At 46.8% G+C, this 27517-nt stretch overlaps 1 long non-coding RNA gene across 1 annotated transcript; it reads left to right on the forward strand.

Annotated features, from left to right (window-relative positions):
* The first annotated feature begins 4235 nt into the window (after window positions 1-4235).
* Window positions 4236-13083, forward strand: LOC149370573 (uncharacterized). Its single transcript, XR_016285871.1, has 3 exons — window positions 4236-4374; window positions 5409-5502; window positions 12866-13083. It is a non-coding gene; the product is annotated as an uncharacterized LOC149370573 (long non-coding RNA).
* The last annotated feature ends 14434 nt before the right edge of the window (window positions 13084-27517 follow it).

Here is a 27517-nt window from a genome sequence, read left to right on the forward strand (position 1 = left end):
ACGCAGACTACATGATACGCTGTCCTTTCGTTCAGCCTAGGTTGCAACCAGAAATAAAAACCACATTATTAGAAACAAACTTCCACTTAAGTCTCGTTCTCGCGGCCCGGTCATCTACCTGCGACATTTTTACGTTTTGTTTTTGCAATTTTACGACTTCCTTCACCATTGGAAGGTGTTAGTGCTATTGTTAGTGCTCATTACTACTACGTGAACCACTCGTTCTTAAAAAAAAGCTAAACTCATGTTACTTTTCACCGTGTAGGATCGTCATTTCCGTCACAGAAAAGACAACAAAAATTCGTGCCTTCGGGAAAAATACTTAAACCTAGAATCTGAAATAAACACAGAAATAAGCTACCTCATTAACAAAACACAAAAAAAGAGAAAAATCTAGCTCTCACCTTGGCGCCGAGAAACGCTACGCGGTGTAATCTACGACCAGAGTGCACACGCTCTCTGGACTTGTCCGTCCGATGTAACGTTTAGGCACAGTCAATGTATAAACCTACCACAGCACAAATCTACATGAAGCGTTTTCTAACCGCATTTTCATCGGAATTGTAACGAACACCCAAATTTATTTTCAAGAGGTTACACACGACAAGGTAGTCTTTGTGGAATGACTACAAAAATTTTTGTAGCCAAGTGGGAGCTACGTAATGCTTCACATGAATTGCACACGGGAAGAAAATGGACAGCGCAAAGGTAAACAGCCGAGTACTAAGCCCTCATTAATTGAGAGTTTAATAGTAAGGCCACAATTAGGTAAGGAGTTCATATTTTAAACAATATTGAAAAATAGCTTCAGACTGACGTGGGCAGCATATTAAAAAACTTAGCCGGAATAAAATTAAGAGATTGTAAGAGAAACGATAACGGCCCTTGTAGGGTATTCCAGCGCGCGAACGGGGAGGGAAGGGCCGAGCATGGGCGCACTGTGCAGCAGCACATCGAGGGCAGGAGCACTGGTCTGTCACTGGAACGTTACAGCGCTCTGAGTGCAGTATGCTACGTGACGACCGTTTCTTCCCTGCCAATACCGATGTCTGTGCTAGCGGCAATGTTACTCTGAATAAGACTTCTCTGATCGACGAGTGCTGCATTTGTCAATCGTCCGCGTGCTTTTCGACAGGTGCGAAGCTTCTCTGACCCCTACCAGCAAAGAAGCCGAACTTAAGTCTGTGTTCAAAATCAAATTAGAGCACCAAGCCTCTTTCACAAACTTTTTCGCGCCCTACGGGGCTGCTCGGCGACATAAAAAAAGCCCCCTTTATATCCACAGGCGGGATAAATCCGGCTTCCACAAGCGGCAACTGCGCGTCTTAGATGGCTGGTGTAGGCCTGCAGCCGGAACTTGCGGTTGTCACTCACATGCACTCCTCATGCGGGGAATGGTCTGGCAGTTTGCTTTGAGCTCGTACAGTTTGGTAAAGTAAGACGCGCATGCGTACAGCGGCTTGAAGAAAGAGGAAACGGCATGGATGGCACGTCAGTATCCTAGTCTGCCCTCGACTGCGCTTGAAGCAGCGAAACCACTCATTTTATATACCTGAATGAAATTGCTCCCACACTCTAAGAACTGCTACTCCTGCATTAAGAGTAAAAGAGCCTCACTACTCCTGCAGGTCTCAATCTATTCTCTCTACAAACGAGAAAGAGTGAAAGGTCCTTTTCACTCCTCTTGACTTGACAAAAGACTAAAATGGCATTTCCACTCCTGCATACCCCAAGGGAGTTCAGTGCTTGTTTTACTCCTCCGCCAAAGGAATTAACAAACAAATGATTACGTCCATGAGGCTCCACAGGCTGCACAATAGATATCATTGCTCATCGTAGCAAGCAACTCGTATTATTTTCTTATGCCGCAAAGAATAATCTACAGCGAGGACGCGTTGTTCATTTTGCTAAGAGCGCTCGCAATGCATTCCTTCAAACTTGCGTTTAACTGTATTTTCGCGGAAGCACTTACTATATACGTATACGTTAACTACGTATACATACGTATACGTGAACTACGTGAACTAAGGGACTCGCTACTGCAAACGGGCATTGAATGCCCATTCACACTTGCAAGTAGCAAAGGGCATGCGACCAGCAGTCGCTTGCGACCAGGCAGCAGCTCCACGACACCGTTCCTCACACCTACAAGGGTGACCTGCGGGTCGCCTGCTCGTTTGATTCTCACGTGAAATGAGGTTTCGGGAATGACGTCAGTCACGCGCTTTGGCCCAGGCTCCTGCGCCCTCGCGCTCGGTCTTTTAAAGTGGTCTGGTTCCTCGTTATTAGCAGTGTGCTGCTACAACCTGAGCGAAGAGGAGAATATCGTGGCGGTTTTGATGTGCGCCACGGCCATACAATCGCAAGGGCGCGCTAGCTTCTCGGGGCCGGCCGGCCAGCCTGGATGCCGGCTGCCGGCGTCAGAAAAATGCACTGGTATTGTTTGTTCACGACCAAAGCTCTGGGATAGAGTATTAGCCAATGTCGAGTTGTTGGTAGAAGCGATAACAGCCATACAAATTTCCTCCCATAGCCGCTTTGCTGCTGCTCTGGAGTTCGCCTGGCCTCTGCTATAGCTCCGCTCCTGAAGGGGTCGCTGAAACCGAGCATATATTTATTTCCCTATGACGCGGGGTTCAGAGTAAAACGGTGCCGAGGGTAGCACCTAAGTGCTGGCCAGTTTCGAAGCGCATTCAGCTACAGCATCTATGTGAAATCGGCTAGGTTTAGCGACGACAAGGGCAGCCAGCGAGCAGCGCACAGTTCGTCGCCCGGCGCGACCGCGGGCGGCGTCGTTGCCGAAAGCTCGGCTCGCTCAATGATTCGCTCCGTAGCTTGCGAATCGCGCACGCAAGGCTGGAAAATCGAGCAGCGACTGGGGCTGCGATTGAGCGAGCCTTTATGCCCACGTTTGCAGCACAGGTGAACAAATTTAGCACACATGTATGCATGGAATATCGGCTGCGTTGCGGCGATTCTTAAGCTCGTCCTCGACGCCATCATCACCGTTCGGGTGGACCCGAGCATATCTTTATTTCACTACGAGACATAGTTCACAATAAAACGTACTTACAATGCAAAGAGTAGCACCTAAGCGCTAGCCAGTTTCGAAGCGCTCTCAGCTCTGGCATCGAAGTGAAACCTCCTAGGCTTAGCTACGAATACGGCAGCCAGGGAGCAGGCCGAAGCTCGTCGCGCGGCGCGCTCGCGAGCAGCGTCATTGCTGAAAGCTCGGCTCGCTCACAGATTGGCTCAGAAACTTGCGAATTGTACTCGCAAGGCTGGCAAATCGAGCAGCTAGCGGCTGGCCGGCGACTGAGCGCACGTTCGCAGTACAGGTGAACAACAATTAGCGCACGAATGCTTGGGATACCGGCTGCGTTGCGGCCACATTAAGGCGATTCTTAAGCTCGTCCTCGACGCCATCGTCACCGTACGTGACACACAGGCTGAGAACTTGAATTCGAGTACGTACTAAAGTAAGCTGCTCGTATTTCTCGGAACAATCTGAACTCGAAAAGACAGTTGCTTCTGTCGGCTTCCATGCATGTGGGCTCTTGCTAGTGAAAGTACACTCGAACAGGATGCGGCGAGTGCGGGCCGCTGTTGCATATAATCTAAAGTGTGAAGCAAGTATCGTCGTAGTTCCGTAACGCAGTTGATATCACAGTAATCCGCTTGTACGGGTCACATTTAAGCTCTGTTTCATGTAGATCTCCGTCGAGCATGCCAGTGTCGCGTAGAGTAATGCATCGCAGCTGCTCTTTGTCCTACCGCTCGCGTCAAACATATCCTGGATATGGACCAGTTTGCGATACGGTGCGTTTCTTTGCCTTTTTTGTCGCATTTAAGGGATTTTCGCTGCCGTCAATCGAAATTGCATTCCGTCAACAGCGTCGTCTGCGCCGTCGTCTGCTAGGACACCCGGGGATGGGATCACAGGATCGCAGCTTCTACAAACGTCATGTCAGCAAAAGTATCTAAAAGCGCTTTGGTATTCGCATTTAATAAAGAAATAAAATGAAAAAATATAATTTGTTTTTGTTGCGAACACAATTCAAATATTAGTAATTTGTAGGTAATTTGTAGGTGTAAGCCCATTTGTAGGTTTTTTCAACGAAGCAAAACTGCAGCCGTCGTCACGTTTTGTGCTATTTGGGTTTTCGTAGCATTGTTTGAGTGCTCGTGCGGTGGACGTGTATGAAGAACACAAGTGTGTTTTGGAAACCAACGACGAGAATTACGCCCTGTCAACACTGGTGATTTTGAACGGGTAAAGCCGTGAAGAAAGGTAGCGCTACGACTTCTTGTCATCTGGAGAGGCAACGAAGAAGAATGTGCGGTTTTGCTAAGCCTTGATGAGCCGTCTGAACGGTGAGTCCCGTGTACGTTTCTTTACTTCTGATCTCTATTCGCACGCGTTATTAGTGTGCGCCTATATAGGGATGGCAGTGCAGGCAGTCTGCATGCGGTTGCCTCAGCTATAATGCATTAAGGCCGATTCACACGACGGTCCGTTCGCCCGCGGCCCGCGCACTACGTATTCATGCGTCACCACATTGAGAGGCGCGCTGTCGGCCGCGGCAGCGGGCGAACGGATCGTCGTGTGAATCGGCCTTTACCAGAAAAGAACGGGCGTATAGGCCGCATGGCAACTGTTGCTCCATAGTCTCTATCTGCGTTTAGTACTCGGGTGCCGCGGTAAATAAAAATGCCACCAGTTATCACAACAGAGTTATGCGGTCGCTTGCTAGCGCTGCGAAAAACAACAGACAATGTTTACTACATTCCAATAGCATAGATTTGTGCTACGTAGGAGAGGATGATGAGCGTGCAGTGCCACGTTAGAGAGCGCTCTTGCTAGGCCAGCTGCGGACAGACAAGGGAACTGACAACGGTCGAGTTGCCTCGCGGCTGGTGCCCGTCGGATTGATTTGTGCTACTTAGAAGATGACGATGAGCGGCAGTGCCACGCGACAGAGCACTCGCGCTAGGCCAGCTGCCAACAGACAGTGCTCAGTGTGTGTACTCGTCGGATTAGTGCTTACGCCTTAATATTTGTCATACAATTTTTTCGCGGACAATGATCGCGTGTAAAAGGCTGGGGCATATCCCTTGCCTAGTCATTTGTAAATTTTTATATGTGCTTCCCCATGGAACAGAATTTGACACAGTATTATGTCAAAGTTAGATCGTTCTTGCGTCTGCCCTGAGGTGTAGGTGTCGATGCTTCCTCGCCTTCAGATTTTGAGAACTGTTTGGGATGCAACTGCGCACTTATTTAGGATTTCAAGCTTTTTGCTATATCCCTCGTTTGTGCGGCCCGCTTTCAAGTCGTTCGCTATATCGGTGATGGTTTGTTATTGATTTTCACTTTCTCTTATTTATTCTTGGTTGACTGCCACCAGCTGTGCTGCCGGCGATTCTGCGCGCTCGGAACTATTCCCAGGCACGAGACCCTACCCACAGACCTCCCTGCACCACACTCACCAGTTTTCTTCGGTATTTTTTTCCCTTGCTCTTACTTGCATGTCCACTAGGCAGTTTTTATTTCTGTGCAGATTTGTTAAATGCAATACCAATTTTCGTTTCATTCTGCGATGTGAGATATCGTGCTTCTTGCTAATGAATGCATGCCTTTTTCATCCTCTCGTCATTTGTGCAAAGCAGACGGGTCTACTGGTCGCTACGTTCAATTTAAAAATACCTTTGGTGCTGCTGCAAAGCACCCTAGTAGTAATAATTGTATCCTGTGCATGCTATATTCGAATAGTTACGCTCTTTTCATCATGCATAAAAATAGTGGTATTCCAACCTGCTCATCTTTCTATGCGGTTGTGACAGTCATGTAAATCTGCTGAAAAAATGTATATCGGTGCATCACATACAATCTGTTCATTTCTTTTGTCATCGGCCATCTCATTGCTTTTTGTGTTCCTATGTTAATACCTTATTCTAATTTATGAAGCAGTAGACAATTTCTTCTCTTGTCATTCATGACATTGTTACGGCCACTGACAACAGTTGCTCTGACATATTTATTTGCAGTTGCCAGCTGCCAGTATCTACTGGGCCATTCGTGCTTCCAGCTTTTGACTGTGCTATCTCTCCTCAGCTGTTTGTGGTAGGTATTGTTTTCCAGTGATGAATACCTTACCTGCCTATTTAGAAAAAATTCGTAGACATAGGCTCACAGCCGGGTTTAGAAATGCATGCAGAGCTCTACGTGCACTCAGCAGCAGTACCTCCCTGTATAATCACATGAATCTGATCCTGAATTACATGAATGTAATTGCATGATCTGTATGAAATAGTCGCTCATGAAGCTTTTGACTGCTGCTGTTAACATAACGGAGTTTACACTGCTTCAGGTGCAGTGACTATTTCACACATGTTGCCTCTTATGCATATGTGCCCTCTGAAAGGTCGAACATATTCCTTTATCCCTTTAAAAAACATTGTGTTCTATCATGATGCTTTACCGGTATTTCTGGCGTATAGACCAAAATGTCACTCAGTATTGTAACATGAAGCGGGAACTCAGTTTGTCCAATGTTTTAGAGGTAACATGAAGCGGGAACTGAGTTTGTCCAATGTTTTAGGGGTCCTAAAACATTGGACCAACACAGTTCCCACTCGAGTTATTGATCACTTCGCTCTCGCCCTACCATAAGCTTGCCGTCCAGGTTGGACAAATTGGTAGAGCGACTGCTCCAGTGAAGTGGTGGTTCTGAGTTCGAACACCGGACCAGGACGAATCTTTCTTTAACTACGAAGTTTCTGTGAAAGCTGTATAGCTTTCCTTTGTAGCCATTTGGCTGTGCTCGAGTGGATGTCAATGAGCAATTACTCCTTATTAAAGATGTTTTATCAACGCCAAACTGATTCAGTAGCAACAAATAGTAGAAGGGTAAAAGCATGCTGCTCCCAGAAATTCGTTAAGCATGTTATAAAATGTATGCTGTATTGTTTTAACTGCTGCAAAGAAATAACGGTGATGTTAGATGCCCAGCCCCTATTAGGTAAACATATCTCGCAATTAACACAGTGGATGGAAAAGAAATATGGACTTCAACCCTCACGACGACCCTCATCCCAGTAAAACAAAAAGTGCCAGTGTTGCCATACTTGAGAGCTTTGCTCTTTAAAAGTGCAGTAGACTGCTACTCAAAGTTGCCAAAAAAATGCGTCTCGTTTTCTGCATGTGCATTCCACAGTGCTGGTGCCTATTTCACTGGCCATTGACATTCAGTCGCATGATGTGCACCCCGCTCCTCGAGTTGATTTTGTTTGTCTTGTGAACCTGCCGTCAAAATCAGTGCAGGATAATGCTTCCCCAGTTGATCTGCAGTTAACCTTGTCCTTTGAAAGCTGCTGTCACCCTGTCTCCACAGAGAAGGGCGGTGGGAGTCCAAGCCAGGTGGAGTTGAAATATTTGACTAGTAGTGGACAGGGATCCTGCGGTTTGTTGAGGACACAGGCAAATTGGAGACTTATGGAAGAATTTTTTTACCAGCCAAGAAAGGCGCATACACAAGAGAGAACCGCACAGGACAAGGGCTGGTAAAAGCCGTAGTCCTCTGTGGTTCTCTCTTGTGTATGCGTGTTCCTTGGCGGGTAAAAAAATTCCTCCGTAAGTCTCCAATTTGCCAGTGTCCTCCACAGATTGGATAATCCCTGTCTGTTACTAGTCAAATTTCACTACTCCACCTGGATTGGACTCCCACTGTCCTTCTCAAACTTTTGAAATCCTGTTGCCCTAGCAGATCATCAGCTGTCGGTTGTATTACTTTCGCTTCAGTGAAATTTGACATGTAGCGGACAGGGATCCTAGAATTTGTGGAGTACACAGGCAAACTGGAGACTTATAGAAGAATTTTTTTACCAGCCAAGGAAGACGCATACATAAGATTCGTTGTCTGTGTTTCACAACTGAAAGTTCTAAATGCGTGCAAAAGTGTATCGTGCATTCGCACGTATTTTGAAAACTCAATTTTTGCAGCGTTAGGTTTTCGGAATTGGAGCTGCAGCATTGCCGCCACAGAATCTTGCTCGTTAAAAAAACCCACACTTATTTGCTAGGTATATATTCGGTATACCGCAACCAGTACACGTCACTGTTTGGAAGGTTCTGTCGCGAAATTTCTGATTGTGCAAGGTAGCTTTTCTTTCAAATTCAAGCGCTCTCTATTTGCTTTTTCCTGTGCATATTCATCGGTCGTTTCAATTCGGAAGCGTTGGTGCTGCAAGACGTGCATACGGAAGCTACGTTTGTGCACAAAGCTCCTGAATTTTTGAAAGCGCAGCTCTGACAGTTCTCGTTGTCATAAATAAGTACAAAGCAGCCTAATTTTTTTGGACACACCATTTCATGCTCTTAGCTGTTTCTGAGAAACAGGCTGCCTTTTTTTCTTTTTTTGGTGTGAAACATTCCTAACAACTTCTTTCTTTCTCCATGCACAGATAGCCTATGCATACACGGGCAGCTTGATTGCAATATTTGGGGCAATATTTATAACAGGTGCAGTGAGCCTTGGTGCCTGTGGACAGAAATTAAGCTAGGGTGGGGTGGGGTATTTTCGCACAGGGTAATGTTATGCGGAGGGTTTGGCGTATTGAAACCGAGTCTTTCTGAGCTCTTATTAGACGTCCCAGCACCAGGACAGTAGTTGAGGCTTTTCTTCTTTGTTGTCTAGTCAGTGGTTTCCATCACATAAAATAGCCCTAATTTTAGCTATCCCGTGGCCGTCTAACAGAACGATGCAGATATACTGAAGTGATCAGTGTTGCATAAAAGTAGTGAGAACATTGCAAATGCAAGACAACTTCATTGGTTTGCAGTGCACTAACGTGACAGTCATAGAGAATTACACATTACATTTGCAAATCTAAATTGTGCATAATAGTATAGACTGGCACGTAATGTGCGAAGTAATCACAGTTATCTCGTTCATGCCAAATGCTAGTGTCAAACATTGTCAGTATTGCATATTTATAAAGAGCAGACATGCTGCGCCTAACTTGTCGTTGGATAGATTTTATTACTATGAAAGCAAAAAGTTTACACATGGCTGTCGTGTTCTTGCGTGGGAAGTAGTATTACCTTAAATGAGTAAAACACCAAATTTTTGGTTATGTGTGTTCTTTGTAGCGACGTGCTGGGCATTCGTATACATAGAATTGTTGCATAGTATTCGTCTCCAATCGCTAAATAATTACAACCATATTTCTTTTCTTCCCTGTTTCAATAGCATAGCAATTGCTATGACATCAATGTTCAGTATAGGTTATGGAAGTCACAAAAAAGCTACGATATCGCTACTTCATCGTTTTAATTAGTTACAATGCTAAAGCCAGCCTGCCTTAAGAGTCGGAATCACAATGAATGACGAAGCCGCAATTATATTGCAGTTTTCCTCATGCCTCCCCTGGCTTATACTGACCTTTGATGCCATTGCCATTGCTCAGTTTTTAAAAGTGAAGCAGGAGAGAGAAGATATTTAATTACAAATTACTTAGCAGTCATAGGCGAATACTGTGGGGTTATCCGTGCATAGTAATGCCTTATGCATCATTAAAAAAAATGTGGAACTGAAATTTGCTCGGCTGCTGACCCAAAAGACGCGGGTTCGATCCCGGCCGCGGCGGCTGGAATTTCTTTGGAGGAGAAATTCTAGAGGCCCGTGTACTGTGCGATGTCAGTGCACGTTAAAGAACCCCAGGTGGTCGAAATTTCCGGAGCCCTTCACTACGGCGTCTCTCATAGCTTGGGTCGCTTTGGGACGTTAAACCCCATAAACCAACCCAAACCAAACTGAAATTTGTTCTCTGCCTCTTTGAGATAAAAAATTTTGAATTTTTCCTTCACTATTTTAGAGCATGAAATTCAGTCAATGGTATCTGAGAAACAGGAATTGCAACAGCCATTTCTCTTCAGCAAGAAAACTGTCATTGGTTTAAGTGTTTTCCCCATTCAAGGTTACCCTATATTTTAAACTGCACAATGTATTATGTGACAAGACCCGTCAAGCACAATAGGTGTGGTTTTAGAAATGACTGGAAGTGATAAGGGAGTACATTTACTTAGAGCAGGTAGTGACCCCTGATCCGGATCATGAAGGGTAATAACTAGAGGAATATGAATGGGGTGGAGTGCATATGGCAGGTTCTCTCAGATCATGAATGGCAGTTTTTCAATACCCCTCAAGAGAAAAGTATACAACAGCTGTATCCTACCGGTATTCACCTATGGGGCAGAAACGTGGAGGCTAACGAAGAGGGTTCAGCTTAAGTTAAGGACAACGCAACGAGCTATGGAAATAAAAATGATAGGTGTAACGTTAGGAGATCGGAAGCGGGCGGAGTGGATGAGGGAACAAACGCGGGTTGAAGACATCCTAGTCGAAATCAGGAGAAAAAAGGGTGCTTGGGCAGGGCATGTAAGACGAAGGCAAGATAATCGCTGGTCCTTAAGGGTAACGGAGTGGATTCCAAAAGAAGGCAAGCGTAGCAGGAAGCAGCAAAAAGTTCCATGGGCGGAGGTTTGCAGGAACACTGTGGACATAGCTGGCGAAGGACAGGGTTAATTGGAGAACATGGGAGAGGCCTTTGCCTTGCAGTGGGCGTAGTCAGGCTGATCATGATACTTGCAGAAGAGCTTGTTGAGGATTAGCGGGGTCGCAGCGGAGCACCAGAGAGAGACGACCAGCGTGGCAGGCTTCTAGTTCCGAACTGCCCGTGCCAGGCGTGCGCGCCCAGCACGCGCTGTTCATCTTTATTTTCCTCTAGCGCGGGAACGCCGAGCTCAGCGCCGGCGCTTTATAGCGTCGCCGGGCGCTACAGGGCCCCCCGCCTAGACGGAACGTCGAAATGTGGACTCGGTGGAAGAGAGGAGGGAATGAGTGTCCAATAAGTTCATGTCAGGGTCCGGGAAGAGCCATCGGATGGAGGGCGCGGATTCAGGTGGACGAGCCTGACTGCTGCGCAATGGGCGAATGATGCAGGGTGCCGAGCTGACAAAGCATATTAGGGCAATGGAGGCCATGGTGGGGCCGTCACCGACTGTAGTGCTGCCCGCTGGCACAAGTGTCATTGATGCTGGACCGTTGCCGCTGATGTCGGCGGGAAGCTGGCACACAGAGTACGCCGTCACAAGCAAGGGAGCGGTCGAAACGGCTTCGTGGACAGATGTGGTCTTTAGCGTCGTGTCGTGTCGCTGCTGTAGCGCCAGCTTCAAGTCGTCCAAATAGGTGGAAATGGCTGGCTTACATGGCTCAGGTGCCCCTGATGTAGGGCGCGAGCAGAGCGGTCCGGCCACTAGGGTTGGCACAGGTGTGACCGACGAGACAACGGTGACAGCTGTGGTGATGACGGAGGAAGTTGCTGGGTTCAATTCCAGGTGCTGGGGTAAAGCGGGAGTGGCCGTCCGGAGCGACTGGTCAGTGCTGATGCGCGTGTGGGCATGGTCGGGCTTGAGAGCAAGCGCTGACACTGGGTCAGGAACTGTTTCAGGCAAAGTGGGGCTGGAGGCGATCGCCGTGCTTGTTACTGCTGTCATCGGGTTGGCTTTCCCATCCTGCTCGTGATGACGAGTAGTGCTCTGCGGACCTTCTGAGGGGCTGGGAGTGTGACAAGCAGGCTTGGTCGTCGTCGAGGGCTCTTTAGCATCAGCGGGCGACGGCTCCAACCTCACAGAAGAGGCCTGCAGAGCTGTTGGCGGTAGTGACGAGGTAGATGGAGATGCCGGAAGCCTCGGCACGGCTGCTGCCGCAGAGTCGTCTTTGGCTGCAGGAGGCTCTGGCGACAACGCCACTGAAGCGCACGGAGGCAGGGCCAGAGACGCGGGTACGATAGGAGTGGGAGAAGGACGCGAGGCGGAGCTCGTGCGGATCCCACCTGGTGTGGCGTCGAGAGAGACAGCCGGGCTGGAGACGCTGGACGGGAGTGGCGGCGATGCGGCGAGGGGCTGCTGAGGCGGGCCGGGTTCTGATGAAGGCTGCGTGGGCGCGAGCGAGGCCGGTGCAGGGCCAGAGGCTGGCGGCGGCGAAAACGGGTCCGCTGCGTCGTAGAGCGGCGGCGGAACGTAGTAGGCGCCGAAGTACGCCAAGACGGCCGCACGCAGCTCATCGTATGGCCGGCCGCCGAAAGCAGAGTAGGTGAGCCGACGCAGGAGGTCGGCCGGGAGGATGTCACAAAGGACTTCGTGTTTGAACGGCTGGATGGTGATGCCGTTCAGGTACATCGCAGCCTCCAGTTGGGCGAACCACCCGCCGACGCCTGCAGGCCGGAACGCCGGGAGCGGCGGGTCGAAAGTTGGGTGCTGCCAGTACGCCATGCTAGGACGCCGCTGGGTAGAAGGCACGGTTCGCCGGGTCACCACTATTGAGGATTTTGCGGGGTCGCAGCGGAGCACCAGAGAGAGACGACCAGCGTGGCAGGCTTCTAGTTCCGAACTGCCCGTGCCGGGCGTGCGCGCCCAGCACGCGCTGTTCATCTTTATTTTCCTCTAGCGCGGGAACGCCGAGCTCAGCGCCGGCGCTTTATAGCGTCGCCGGGCGCTACAAGCTTGCTCATGTTAAAATTTTCATTTGGTAAATATGTGCTTGTTTTACATGCACACAGTTTTTGAAAGGACTAGCATAGTGATAATTGTATTGGGCTTCATAAAACTAGCTCTGAATGAAGGTTTGCAATGAAAGGTGTCTGCACTTGGTCACAACATAGGTACACACTAGTGGCGACATGACACACACGATCAGTACATTCTAGTTGTATTCTTTTTTTTTTCATGGGGTTATATGCAGGATAGTATGAAAAGGGCACTGGAATTGACTCTTACTTGCATTATTTTCATTCATGTTTGCAGGCACCCGGATAAATGCACGCGTAGCCAAAGCTCCTTCACTCAACCGAGCAAGCTACGGCATCATCCAGCATCTTAGTTTCTTTTGAGCGCTTACAGCTCACTGCGGTGGATTTGGTAGATGGGTTTACTTTGCTTTTGGCAGTGTTCTTGGCATTTAATGTCAAGTACACCCCAAAAACAAAGCGGGCTTGTCTGCTGCTTGAGACACTAATGGGGCTTGATCCTAGCGAGCGCCTCCCGAGCGTGTTTTTGGGCAGCCACAGCAATCACAGCAATGACTTGAGAAATAAAAGTTATCAGTGTTGTACATTTGTGTCATTATTTCTTGAACCATTGTTATTCCCAACGCAGACAGAGCACCATACTAATGTGGAAACTGTAGTGTAGCCATAAAGTAGTTGTATGAGCAAAAATTATTCTACTCAAAGATTATAATCCCTTTTGCTCATTACTCTTTTGTAGATGTAGCGCAGGTGGATCCTGCAAAACATATGACCAACTTGCTCTGAAGAATATGTGAATTAAGAAAATTAGTAGGGTACATTGAAAACACGTGAAACTCCTTTTGAAGGAGTAAAATAAGATCTGGGCTGATACTCCTTGAAGGAGTATAGTCACTCTAACAAACGGAGTCCTGGAACTCTACCTGAAAGAGTAGTAGGATGCTGTTTCAATGTGGTAGCTTTACTCCCTTGGAGGAGTGCCTGTACTCTATTGCAGGAGTAGTACAGTACTCCTTGAGTAAGTGTTGGATCACTCTTTGTCCAGAGGGAGTAATTTTATTCTGGAAAAAGGAGTGGAATATGGGATAAGCGAATACTCCTTCAAAGTGTGTTCTGGGCACTCCTCTGCACTCCTTTAGTTCTAGGAGTGCACTCCCGTTAACGTTTGCCCTTTGGGTGGCGCATTCTCTGGCGAGATTACTTTTGGGGTCCAAACGAGCGGCCTTGTTTCGCCACTGAAATTCAGATTAGTGTACGTCTGCTAAAAATCCAGTTTTCCTTGTGGTAACAGCGTTGATCTCTGTTTGCGGTCCCATTTTAGGATCATACCTCTACCTGAGTACCTTTGGAAAAAAGGGTCAGAACCAAGGCGAAATTATGAAGGTTCTACCTGAACAACATAAAGGAGTGGTGTGCATCGAATTTTGGTATATCATCTTTGGAAGCAACGACACAAGTTTGTTGGTATGGCGTTTTTACACTCCTATCCAATGCAATTAATTGTATGGTCACCCATGTCTAGGGAAATTAATCAAGTGGCTTGTAATCTCCGGGGCTTCTATGTGCACAAACTTTACTAAGACAAGGAAGGAAAACACACGACATGCACTGTTTTCGTAAAGTTTGCGCCAACAAAACAGCATGAATAACTTTCAACACGCACAGCTTTCTATTCTTTTCGGCTTGAACTCTATTTTCTTTTACAAAGCTTTGTACACCGCTTATAACATCATATTGCCTCTACAATGTCTTAGTAGTCACGCAATATAGATTTCTTTCCCTGCCGTATGGCGCTGCTTAAAATAGTAGGCTGGCGTGCTACGCGGCTGATAGGCGAAAAAAATGTAGTAATTATAAGAACGGAGTACAGTGTAAACAGAGTACAAAGTTAAAATTTCAAGAGGAGCAAACAAAATTTGGCCGATGTAAAATAAAAGAATATTTTGAGGTAGCTGTTTGGATGAAAGGCACACACGCTCACCCATTAACACATTTAAGGCTGGAGCTCTGAGGTATCAGCGAGATTACTACTGACGAGAAACCTTGCTTCATATGTGTCGTTTTTTTTCTCTTAACACAGACCCGCGAATGAAAATGTACAAAGCAGCAGCAAAAGGAAATATAAATGGGAATATAGTAACCGATACCGTAAACTGTGCTTTCGCGCCTGCATACAGGATGTTTCACGTAAATTGAACCAAGGATTTAAAAATGCAGTAAAACGCAGCCCGCCGAAACCAACGATACATTGTTTGCCATCATGTGGCCCTCCTCACTAAATTTTTTATTGGACATAATTAGTTAATTAACTAAGATTAATTATGCAAATTTTGAAATATTCATTTTATTGTCTAGACCGTTACGTTAGGTAATAGAGCATGTTTATAAACACCGATCCAGTTTATTGTAGCATCGTATTTCCCACGGGGTCCTTTTTTCCGGCATCTAAAGAGAGCCCGCGAAATATGAAAAAATACCACGCGACTGCGCTCGTGCGCTACCAAATTGTAGCGCTCTCAACGGCGCTTCGAGCAAACTGAGCGTGCCCGCTGACCGTGGCGAAGTGAACGGCCGCCGCTCTTAGCAGCGGCTTGACAGTGCGTCAGCACTTTCCGCACCGGCGCGGCGGCCGTTCACTTCTCCCGTTAACTTTTTCTTTCTCTTCAGGGAATGACATCAACGCAATGGGAGGGAACTGTATGGCAGCAGTGTGGATTTTCCCTTTCTACAGTGTTGTAGCGGAAAGGAACCAATAATGTTCATCCTGTTTTGGACGCCATATAACAAAAATTAAACACTGGTAGGGAAAAAACTGCCTTGAGAGAGAGAGAAAGAGAGAGACTTTAATGAATAAAGAAGAGGTCTGCCTGGTTATGAGCCTATCGTGCTACTCCAGTAACTGCCTTGAGTGGTTCAAACTGCTTGCGGCACATATAGAATCATTTCCCATAGATAGTATAGGTGGTCTGCACGTTCCCAGCAACCTAAATTAAATTAGTGACAAAGCGAACTGGTGTCTCTCTTTGAGTACAGACAAGATATACAGGTCTGAGCCATAAGATTTTTTGGTTTCAGCCAATGCTAATCACGATTTGCACTTTCACGCAGTAGACTTTTCGACGAGTGAGCATCCAATCAAAAATCGTTGCAGTGAAATTAAGCAATAACTCCGGTGTATGTTTATCTATATAAAGGATGTCGTGACCCGTCATTGCTTATTGACATTGCGTCGTGGGTGGGGTAGAAACTAGCTCAACTAGAACACCTTGCCTATGTGATCTGAGCGCATGTCGGTCGGAAGCCTTGATGTGCATGGCAAGGAGACTACTTCTTTGGCTGTTTTCGATATCAACGACCACTTTCAAGGCACAATTATCCAACATATGCGTGCATCCGTAAAGTATGTTGTGCAAAAAAGTGGAACAGCTCCCATATTTAATTTAAACAATGCCTGCAATTCAATTCAGTTACTGCGTTACTCCCAAAAGGCTTCAACTATTCTACGACATACTACTCTTTCTCAATAGGCCATCTTAAAGTCCAACATCTGGCGACAGCAAATGAACCATCTATTTCTCTTTGCATCTGCAGAAGCATGATTGCTGAGCATGCCCAGCGCGCTTGTATTATTCACTACAAGAGTTTGTATATCCAACTGTAGCATCTATTCAGACAATTGGGTGGTTTTTTCCGCACTCACAATTCGTATTCACAAGGTGATGCACAAGACAACATAGAATATTAGAGCGCGGCTCTTACACACCTGTTGTGCATTCCGCGTCGTAGCCGCTGTCTTCAGCGTTGTCGGCGTTACAGGCCAACTGGTAGGTAGCAGCTAGCAGCAAAGCGAAAGACCGCCTACCACGGAATGCACAAACGGAAGGTAGCTGCCAAAGGAAGGTCCCAGAGTGGCTAGGCGCGCAACACTCTACCTGCCAGCAGTGACGAGTAGAAACTACCGCGGCAGCCAGGGCTGAAGAGGTGCGCTTAAATTTAGAGTTACCGGCTAGCGTAATTGTTTGCCAATTGTTTCATTCTTTTTGGAATATGAAAAGCAATGGAATTCTAAACGACATTGGCACTTCAACACTTGTTCTATTTCATTGATTCTTGCTTGACACGTCGGAATCCCTCCAGCTCTTAAAAGAATGTTACCCTTTTTACAAACTCAATTTACAACTTCAAGTAATCGAATGTCAGTGTGTAATTCCTGATTATATGCGAAGACTAAATAGCACAGCATAAAGAGCCAGGCGACTTGCGCGACAGGCATTCAGAAAGCATTTATGTAGTGTGGACGACAGACTGGTTACCCAAAGAAGTTGAGTTAACATAGCTTATGCAGAGACCAGATAAGTTAGGCACTTCCATATAGACGATAAAAATAAATACAAGAAAAATAGGAGTCTTCTTATCCATGAGGTGAACGGAGGGATCAAGTTTCAGAAAACGGAAACTGCTAGATTAATACAAATCTCAGAAAATGGCTTACTCAATTTTAGTATTTAGTAATATTTTCTTACCTGGAGACGTGTCAGACGCGGATTCGATACAATTTTCGAATAATTTGGAATGGAAAGATAAAAAAGAGAATTTAGCCACCTGCTGGAGCCCCTGCGTGAACAAGTTGGCGTGGTTTCTGGTTCTCACATAAAGACCTTCACATTCCAGGTGTTGTCAGCCGCATACCGATCTTTGCCGAGGTGGAAAGAAGGTGTTCCCGTTTGGAGGCAGGAAGGAGCTACAAATGCCACTTGGCAACGGGGCCGCGTTGCTGTGCCTGGGATGGCGTCAGTGGTGAGCATGAAACTGGCGGTACCTGGAGAAAGTGCGAATGGAAATGTTTGTTGTAGCGAAAGCTACATTGGCCACGAACTTGCGATAGACCGAACTTGAGCCGTTCCCTAGCAGCCGCCGCAGCTGGCGGACGCCGCGCGCTCTCCGTGCCATCTGGCATGACGTCACTCGGCGCGCCTCGCCACGGAGCCACCGCCGCCATTTGGTACGACGTCACACCGCTTGCCTTGTCTTTGCGCTCGGTTTCGCTACGCATATTCTGGCATAGCCGAGCTAAGAGACTGCGAATTTTGTGATCGTACTGTTGAAGTGGACGGTTCAACTGTCCTGCTGCTACGTGGTACGAAAGTGACCGAGAATACAATACAAGTTTTATGTTGGCGCTTGTTAATAGGAAAAACACACAGAAACTACCCTACCTTCGTTTTCAAACCACCACCCTTAATCCACGGTAACCTAAAGAGCTGGTGATTTTTGCCTACTGAAGACTTGTTCCTGCTGGAGTTTCCGTTTTCCATATGCATCTCCAATGATTTTGTCGTCATCATCGAGAGCCTACAAAGCCCACTACAGGAGAAACGCCTCATCATTTCCCTCCAATTTGCCTTGTCCTCAGCGAGCTGCGGCCGCCGTATATCCACAAACTTCTGAATCTCATCCGCGCGCCTAAAATTCTGCCACCTGCTGCTACACTTTCCTTCTCTTAAATTCCTCTTCGTTACCCTTAGCAACCACCCGGTATCTTGCCTCCGCCGCGCACGCCTTGCTGAAGCACATTTTTGTTTCTTCATTTCTGCTAGGATAACTTTAACCCGCTTTTGTTTGGTTTGGTTTTATGGGGTTTAACGTCCCAAAGCGACTAAGGCTATGAGAGACGCCGTAGTGGAGGGCTCCGGAAATTTCGACCACCTGGGGTTCTTTAACGTGCACTGACATCGCACAGTACACGGGCCTCTAGAATTTCTCCTCCAAAGAAATTCCAGCCGCCGTGGACGGGATCGAACCCACGTCTTTCGGGTCAGTAGCCGAGCACCATAGCCACTGAGCCACCGCGGCGGCTAACCCGCTTTTGTTCGCTGACCAACTATGCCCTCTTCCTTCTGGCTATGTTGTCCTGAATTTCAACTGAACCCTTTACGTCAGCCTCCACACTTCTGCCCCTAGATAAATACCGGCAAGAAGCAGCTGTCATATACGTTTTTCCTGGGAGATATTGGTAAACTGCCATTCATGATCTGGGAGAGCCTCGGAAATGCCCTAAAACGCATTTTCATTCTTCTAGATATTTTACTATCGTGAGCCCGATCTGTGGTCGCTAGAGGCCCTCATCATCATCATCAGCCTGACTACGCCCACTGCAGGGCAAAGGCCTCTCCTATGTCTCTATATTAACTATTTCATTCGCCGTTTACAGCCACCGTATCCCCGCAAACTTCTTAAAATCGTCCGCCTACCTAACTTTCTGCCGCAGCCTGCTATGCTTGCCTTCTCTTGGAATCCACTCTGTTACCCTTAAGGACCAGCGGTTATCTAGCCTTCGCATTACATGCCCCGCCTAAGCCCATTTCTTCCACTTCATTTCGACTAGGATGTCATTAACCCACCTTTGTTCCCTCGCCCACTCCGCCCGCTTGCGATCTCTTAATGTTACACCTATAGATTTTCTTTCCATACCTCGCTGCGTCGTCCTTAACTTAAGCTGAACCGTCTTTGTTAGCCTCCACGTTTCTGCCCCATTGGTGAGTACCGGTAAGATACAAGTGTTGCATACTTTTCTCTTCAGGGATATTGGCAAAGTGCATTCATCATCTGAGAGAACCTGCCATATGCGATCCACCCCAATCTATTCTTCTAGTTATTTTCCTCTCATGATCCGGATCAGCGGTCACTACTTGCCCTCAATAAACATATTCTCGCACTACTTCCAGCACCTCGCCACCAATTCCGAGCTGTTGTTCTCTTGTTAGGCTGTTGAATATTAGTTTGCTTTTCTACATGTTAATTTTTAGCACCACCGTTCTGCTCTCCGTTTCAAACTCATTGATCATGCTTTGCAGTTCATGTCCTGAGTAACTTAGCAAGGCAATGTCATCAGCGAAACGGAGATTACATAGGTATTCTCCATCAAATTTTATCCCGAACTGTTCCTATTACCGGCACCGGAATACCTCCTGTAAATGGACGGTGAATACCATTGGCGAGATTGTGTCTCACTGCTGACACATTTCCTTATTGGAATTTTATTGCTAACTTTATGGAGAACCATGGTAGCTGTGCAGTCGTTATAAATATCTTCCAATATTTTCACATAACACTCTTCTACACCCTGTTTCCTCAATGCCTGCATGACTGCGGAGGTTTCTATTCAGTCGAACGCTTTCTCGTTATCAATGAACGCTATATATAGGGGCTGGCTATATTCTGCGTATTTCTCTTTCACCTGATTGATAGCGTGAATATGGTCTATTGTCGAGTATTCTTTACAAAAGCCTGCCTGATCATTCGGTTGATAGACGTCTAAAGTTGTCCTGTCCCTATTATCGATTACCTGAGTAAATGCCTTGTAGGCAACAGGCAATAAGCTGATCTGTCTGTAATTCTTCAAGTCCTTGATGTCTCCTTTCTTAGGAATTAAGATAATGGTAGCGCTTTTCCCAAGATCTAGGTACGCTCGAGGTCACAAGGCACTGAGTATACAGGGTGGCAAGTTTTTCGAGGACAACCTCTCCTCCATCCTTCAACAAATCTGCTGTTATCTCATTATCATTACCAGATTTTCGGCTTTGAATTGCTCCCAAGGCTTTCTTTACTTCGTCCTTCGTTACTGGTGGGATGTCCCATTAATGTGCTCTGCTGCCTCTCTCAGTAACACTCTGATTACACTCGCTACAGTATAGATTTGTGTAAAATTCTTCGGATACGTTAACTATCTGATCCGCATTACTAATGACATTGCCCTCTTTGCCTCTTATGGCATACATCTGGTACTTATTTATGCATAGTTTTCTCTTCACTGCTTTTAGGCTACCTCTGCTCTTCAGAGCATGCTCGATTTTCTCCATGTTGAACTTCCTGATGTCGGCTACCTTGCACTGGTTTATTAACTTTGATAGCTGTAATAGTTCTATTCTGTCTGTGGAGTTAGAAGTCCTCATGCTCAGTTAGAGCGGAAAATCTGTTCTGCAGCAAAATCCTGAATTCACCTACTTTCCTTCTTAATCCTAACTCGTCAATAGACTTCCGCTTCAGTAAACTCCTCCATTTTTTTAGATGCAAGCTAATAGGAGACCTTGAGGTTCTGGTGTTAAACGTTGCTAGGTTGAGTTTCCAATGGCGGCCTGTCCGGAGCCAGTGATTCTTGGCATCCTCCGCTGCGTCACAGGTCTGACTGCCACCTTGGTCAGTTGGTCAGTTGCTCCGCAGCCTGTGGGGACTGAGCGCCGAGGGTTAATTGGGTTCTTCATAGGAGGTTTCTGCCAAGTACTACACCAGAGTTGCCAAATCCTGCTCTGGTGAGGAAGTGCGTTGTCGGTTCCGACCACCGTCATCAAGCCGCACCCCAGGCGTGGTTGTAAAGTCCCATCGACACACGGAGTGTCCTCTTTTTTCTAAAAAAAAAAAACCTATAGAGAACAACGAGCACCGGGAGCCTAGGCCTTGCTAGGGCAGAGCCTCAGCGCGAGGCCAAGAGACCGAGCGTTGCGAAAAACGCGGCCAAAAATGGACAGCGCCCAGAAAAGGGTGCCGGTGAGAACTTCGACCGCGGGCGGAAGGGCGATTGAACGGCCTATTTGAGTCTCCCAGCCCCACAAGCCGAACAAATCGACTGTTTTCCCGACGAGGAAAGGCGCCGCGACCGACCATTGAACGTTACTTTGACCTATGCGTAATAATTTTGCGACCAACCGTTCTGATGAGCCCGTCTATGTCACTACTCACGACTTGCTAGGTATCCCCTTTGTGACTTAGCAAGGCAATGCCGTTAGGAAATCGCAGATTATTGTCGTGAATGTTGTGACTTCCGCTGAAAGATCAGTAACCAGTGAACAAAGAATCTGGAAATATTACTGCGTAAAAGAGATTTTATTGAGAAGGTTTGCTGTTTAAAACGTTTGTTTGTGACTAGCGCTTTCGTGGTTGACTGGTCGATCGCGCGTACTAAGCCATAAGGCCCCTTTTATTAGTCCTCTCAGAAAAAATATATAAACTACAAAAAATAAAGAGTGAGCTAGCCTGGACCAGCAGTGCTTTGCCGGGCTTAAAGCCAATTAAAGATAAACGAAAAGGAGCTAAGCGCCTAAAATAAAAGAACAAAATTTAAAGGCGAAAACGGGGAAGTAAAAAACTAAAACAAGAACAAAAAAGAGGAATAACCACAGTCGTAGCACAGCAAAAGGCAAAGCCGTAGTCACAGTCCGACATTCCATGCACAGTGGGCGTGCGGCGAGAAAAAGGAGGGGGTAAAAACACAAAAACAAAACAAGAGGGAGCCAAAGTTACCGCACAGTCAACGTTACGGTCACAGACACGGTCAGTCAAAACACAGCGTGCAGGCCCCAAGAAGAGGCACACATGCTCAATAAAGCCGCACGGAGCCGCCTTTGTGCAGAGCTTGTACAGTATAAATAAGACTAAAGAAGGAAATAAGCGTTTATAATTAAGAATTGGGCTGCTCTCTCCCTTCTCGCCGCTCGAGGGCTCCGAAGTGGAGCGATGGTCTCCATGAAGAGCGTTTGGCGGAGCGCTGAAGGGCAGGAAGAGGGCGCCCTCCTCGAAGGGCACAGACTGTCGTAAATTAGTAAGAAAGTTTTTCGAAAGCAGGGAATTCGGCTTAGAGGTCGACGCACGCATAACTGTTGTTCTAGGAGACATTACGTTCAGAAGAAATTCCTTCCCGAAATGGCACTGACATTTCTCAGCCACACATACTTCACAAGCTCTATCGTATTGGCGCAAGTCTTTGTACTTTTTGTTTGCTCATCCTTCAAACGTACCGACACGCGGCTTTATCGCTATGTTTGTGATGCAAGACGCGACCAGATTTATCCCGATTGGGCGCCTCCAGGCGGAGCAGATTCTAGGCTGTCCCAGACTAAAAGTTCGCTATCAGCTTTTAATTCAGCACGGCTGTGAGCAGAGCGAATTCTGTTCAACGTCTGCCGACCACACTTGTTCCTTTCGCCGCCGCTCATTCATTCAGTCTATTGTGGGCGCAGGTCAGCCCCAATAAACTATTTCTTTTCAGAGGGCTCTTTTCGCGGTCTTCCTCGCTGCCTGGACTGGCGTCACCACTACTTGACAGTATAGAGCACTTGAAACGGGCTACCTAGAGTTGCTCCGCCCAGGGATCGCATGGTACATGGCCTAACTCACCTCTCACGCCAAGAAAAGGTCTTGTAAAATACTGCCATCTTCCAGAGCTGTCTTGGCTGTAGAGATTCTTGGTGTAGCACTGGATAACCTTTCTGGAGACTCCAGGTAGGGTTCTTTCCGGGAAGCAGCGATGTTTGCAATTCGTTCAAATACTTCTTCATCCCCTGCCGCCAGAACCCGCGCAGGAGTCGAACTTTCTCGGCGAACTTTTCCCGCAGGGTCGCACCAGTAATCTCATTCAATTCGGCATGCGCAACATCTGGAAGAAAGATGAGCCTCCTGCCCTTGATAATCGAGGCCGGGCACTGCGCCGGAGGTTCCTTCGCTTTGGTGTGTACGTGTGTTAGTAGACGAGAGTTAAAGATGGTTTCAACGTCAGTGAGCGTTGTGGTGACTTCTTCAAACCGAAGCAAATTGTTCCCAGCGCTTTCTTTAAGGTTTTATTCGAAGGCCAACAAGCCATTTGTAGAAGCCACCGCATCATGGCGCGCATTCCACTATGAACTTCCACTCAACCCTGTTGTTCTTCAAGTAGCTTTTGACTTCGTCGCTTGTAATAATGCTTCGAACAGTAGCCAGGTCCTTACTTGCCTTCTTAAAGGTGAGTGCGTGGTCGTTGTAAGCAGTATGAGGCATACCTTGTCGGGTGATAAATAATCTACTCCAAAAGGAAAGAGGGTGTCGACATGTCGCTTAAGATTTCAAGGTGGAGCTCTCCGGCGAAGCCAGAAGTGAACAGAGCGCTGTAATACCATTCTTTTTGATCAGTAAAGGTCCCTGAAGTGAACTCCAGTGACCGGAAACGAATGAACCTCTGTGATTATAGCTCTTGAAAGTGGCGTGCACATTCCGCTAGCTGGTTGCACGTGGTTACGCGCACAGAAAACGCACACCTTGGCTGTTTTCTTTACCAGTTGTCTTCGGCCAATCACCCTGACTTTTTCTCTCAACTGAGCCAGAGTATCGTGGATGCCTCCATGCAGCGCTTGTGGTGGCATTGTTTAATTGTTTAACCATAAGTTGGGACGAGCCACTGTGGTTAGGCAGAATAACGGTATGCTTGCTGGCATAACTCAGTTGGGTCTGTTGAAGCCTTATGCACTCTAAAAACACCGTGACTCTCGTGCCACAACAACACATTCTTTAGCGGCTTGTTTGGTGCGTTTCTCTGGCTATGTTGTACGCGCTACGTTGACTTCGTTGGCAAATCTAGCGCTTTTCTCACGAATAGTCCACTATTCCACTGGCCTACAGACTCCTCCAATGTCAGTGGTAGGGATTCGCTTTTTTTGGCATCTGACGTTCGCGACAAATCGTAACACCCATGCGGGCATTCTAGTCAAGTGTAAGAAGGAACTGAAACTCTGTATTTCCATCAAGGCATCCGCAAACTCCGTACTGGTGGCAGCAGGCAGCGCTTTCATTTCCCTTGTTGGCTCCAGTTCCACCCCTGTGAATGTCGGCGCGATTCGGCCCTCAGACCAGTGGCATTCGTTCACGCACATGCATCGTGGACCCTTCTTAAAAAGTTCATTCTTCAAGATCTTCTGTGTGGATAGACGGTGGGTAAAGATATTAGCAGAATTCTCTTTTCCGGGGCAATGCTTCCGCTACATTTTCTAGTGAGTCTCTGAATATCGACCGTGAGGTTGCGTACAGGTTGCTGCCAGCCATCGGCGCTGCCGTGCATATAGTGTACTGCGGTGGTTGAACACGTCCACAAACAGACATTTTGAAGAAACTCCTGCAGCTGGTCTACAATACAGCGGCGTAATCACTTTGCCAACAGACATGCCGAGAGAGAGAGAGAGAGAGAGAGAATTTTAATGAGGGAAAGGTGGAGAGGAACAGACATGCCATCAGCATCAGTCTCAATGTGGTAAGCTCCTTAATTCGACTGACCGTACAGTTGCTGATTAATATTATCGCAGTACAATCCTCGCCCTCTGTCGTATGTAGGCGACCGTTCCATTGTCCACTGGGCTCGAATCCGCAAAAATGTTCTGACTGGTTGCTGCGTCTCTTTCTGCTTTTGCTTTGTAGTACCATGGCATCTTGGCCTTGTGGAGGTAACACAGTTCGTCAAGCCAGATTGACTATTGCGCTTGAGTTTCCTTGGGCAGGACATCATTCCATTCGGTTTTCTCGCGCCAAAGTGTTTGAAATAGTACCTTCGCTCGTTCGTTGAAAGGAAATAGCTACCTTAGGGGGTCTTAAATCGGCGCGGTGATTTGTATGACGGATGGTTTGGTGGTCCTTCTCTCGTGGAGCTTTTGCCAGTGCACGTGCACAACCTTAGCAGGTCAGTACATGGTTCCCACCTGGTCCTAACACCTTCAACACTGCTGATAGTTAACCCAGCGGCATGGCTCCCTTCAAGTTTTGCTCGCATGTCCAGCTTTCTTGGACAAATATTCTGGAAATTGAAAATTTGTTTCGATACTGTTAAGGAAATATTGGAGGTAATCATCCATTTTTTTCTTACGAAGCAAAATCTTTGTTTTAATGCGTTTCCATCGATCGCATCAAACAGTTATAACTGTTGCAGAAAAACGAATGGGGAACGCTTTTGACAATAGCAGAAACTTTAATGGCGAAGAAATAAAACTCTGCCGTTGGATGATCTGCGGATATGTTGACTATTATAGTTAAGTCTTACGTTATATGAAAAAATGCGCTCATAAATGGTTAAGCTGCTTAAAATTTAATTTTGTCCAGAATTGTTGGGTATGTCTCTCTGACAGCTGTTCATTTTTTATGCCAATTTTTGCAGCTACATCAAGGGCGCTCAGGAAATTGGGTTTGTCTCATTATAGAGTTCCGATGCAGCCTATTCGTTTTCGTTTGAGAGGACATAGTAATAGCGCTAAAAACAGGGACAACAGGAAAGACGAAGACAACACAGGCTCTAGCTTTCTGCCTTAACTGCTCGTTTTCGGCTCCCTTATGTATGTCATCGACATAAAGGCGCGTTGCAGTCGATTTGAAGTGGTAGTGAACTGTTCTTCGCTTCCTTTTAAGTTATTTCTGAGAGTGGCAGAGAGCAAGAACGGACTGGCCATCGCGACAAATGGGGCTCTTTTCTTGCACAACGTCAAGACTGGTGGAAGTCGGCCACCTGGCTCAGGTATCGTTTCGTGCCTCAAGAAACGCAGGGCATCTCTGTCCACTGCTCTCATTTTGATAAGCAAGAACTCCTGCTGGGTATCGCTACGAGAGATGTTTTATACCTGGTGATGTTGAAAAATACGCCCACGAGGTCGCCCTTTGAATTTTGGCCGTTTCCAAGTTGTAATTCACATATTTGGCTGACCTGTCGTGAGAACAGGAACAACGGCGTCAAGAACAATACGCACCTTGTGAACGCAGTGGATTTTAGCTCGACGCGGCATGTTACTCAGATTGTTTGCGCCACTGTCATTCGCTTGGACGCGATCCCCCATTTTTTAGTTCACTGTATTATAGCCGCATCCTATGCATTCATTAGCTCTCAAGATTTCTGCTCGTGCTTAAGCAGCCCAGAAGACAGGAGAAAAGGGAGACGGGAGACGACATGAGTGCTGACTAACAACTGGTTATATTAATCTCGGAAAAGTATATAAAGGCGCCGGAATAGTAAACAATCCCTAAGAAACAAACAAAGACTCGGACTTACAAAACCATTCTGCGCATGCACACCATACTCGTGTCATGACATTTTTTTCAACGAAATTAGAAGACTACCTTTCGTACCTTTCGTACTACCTTTCGTAGTAGACGGCATTCCCCTACCTCCTGGACCGCACACAGTTGCCAAAAAACCCTAACACCTTAACTACCAAATTGATAGATGGTGAAGCAACACACTCATCTGCTTCCTTCCTGATCATATAGGCCTCGATCAGCTCCCCACAAATTTGATCTGGGTGATTAAACAGGACACTTGTCTTATCTAAATGGGGGAAGCATTCATTGTGCTTTCTGCAATGCAAAGCCAAGTTGGACGATCGCGCTCTATTGCAAGTCTTCGATGTTTGAACAAATGCTCATTAATATATCGGCCACTCAGATCGATGGGCTAGGTCGTGATTGACCATTGTAATTTAAAGACCCCAAAAACCACACACACACACACACGACAGAAGAACGGGACAGAGCGCCACTAATAACTACGAGTGTTGCTCTGTCCCGTTCTCTTTTCTTGTGTGTGTGTGTGTGTGTGTGTGTAGGGGGGGGGGGTGTTTGGCTCGTTTCAATTACAACGGCAAATACCGTTAAGATAGAGCACCTATATACATTTCTCTTGAAGGATGTTGCTAAACTGCCATTAGTTATCTGAGAAAACCTGACAAATGCTCTCCGTCGGTAATTACCGGTGCGGAAAAAACTTGGCGGTTAACAAAAAGGGTTACACCTAAGTTAAGGATCACACAGCGGGCTGCAGGAAAGAATATATTAGGTGTAATGCCAAGGGAAAGAAAGATGGCAAGGTTAGGACAGGAACAAAGATGGGTTAATAATATCCTCGTCGAAATCAAGTAGAAGAAATGGGATTCGGCAGGGCTTGCAATGCGAAGGCAAGAAAAACTGTGGCTGTTGATGCTAACCAACTGGATTCCAAGAAAAAGCAAACGTAACACGGGGGCGCCACAATGTTAGGAGGACAAATTAGAATCGGAAGTATGCGGGGATAATGAGGCCTCAGCTAGCACAAGGCAAGCTCAGTTGGAGATATACGGGAAAGGTCTTTGCCGTGTAGTGGGCGTAGTTAGGCCGATGA

Source organism: Amblyomma mixtum, chromosome 1, assembly GCF_055824585.1.
Source record: "Amblyomma mixtum isolate Tamu chromosome 1, ASM5582458v1, whole genome shotgun sequence".
NCBI lineage: Eukaryota > Metazoa > Arthropoda > Arachnida > Ixodida > Ixodidae > Amblyomma > Amblyomma mixtum.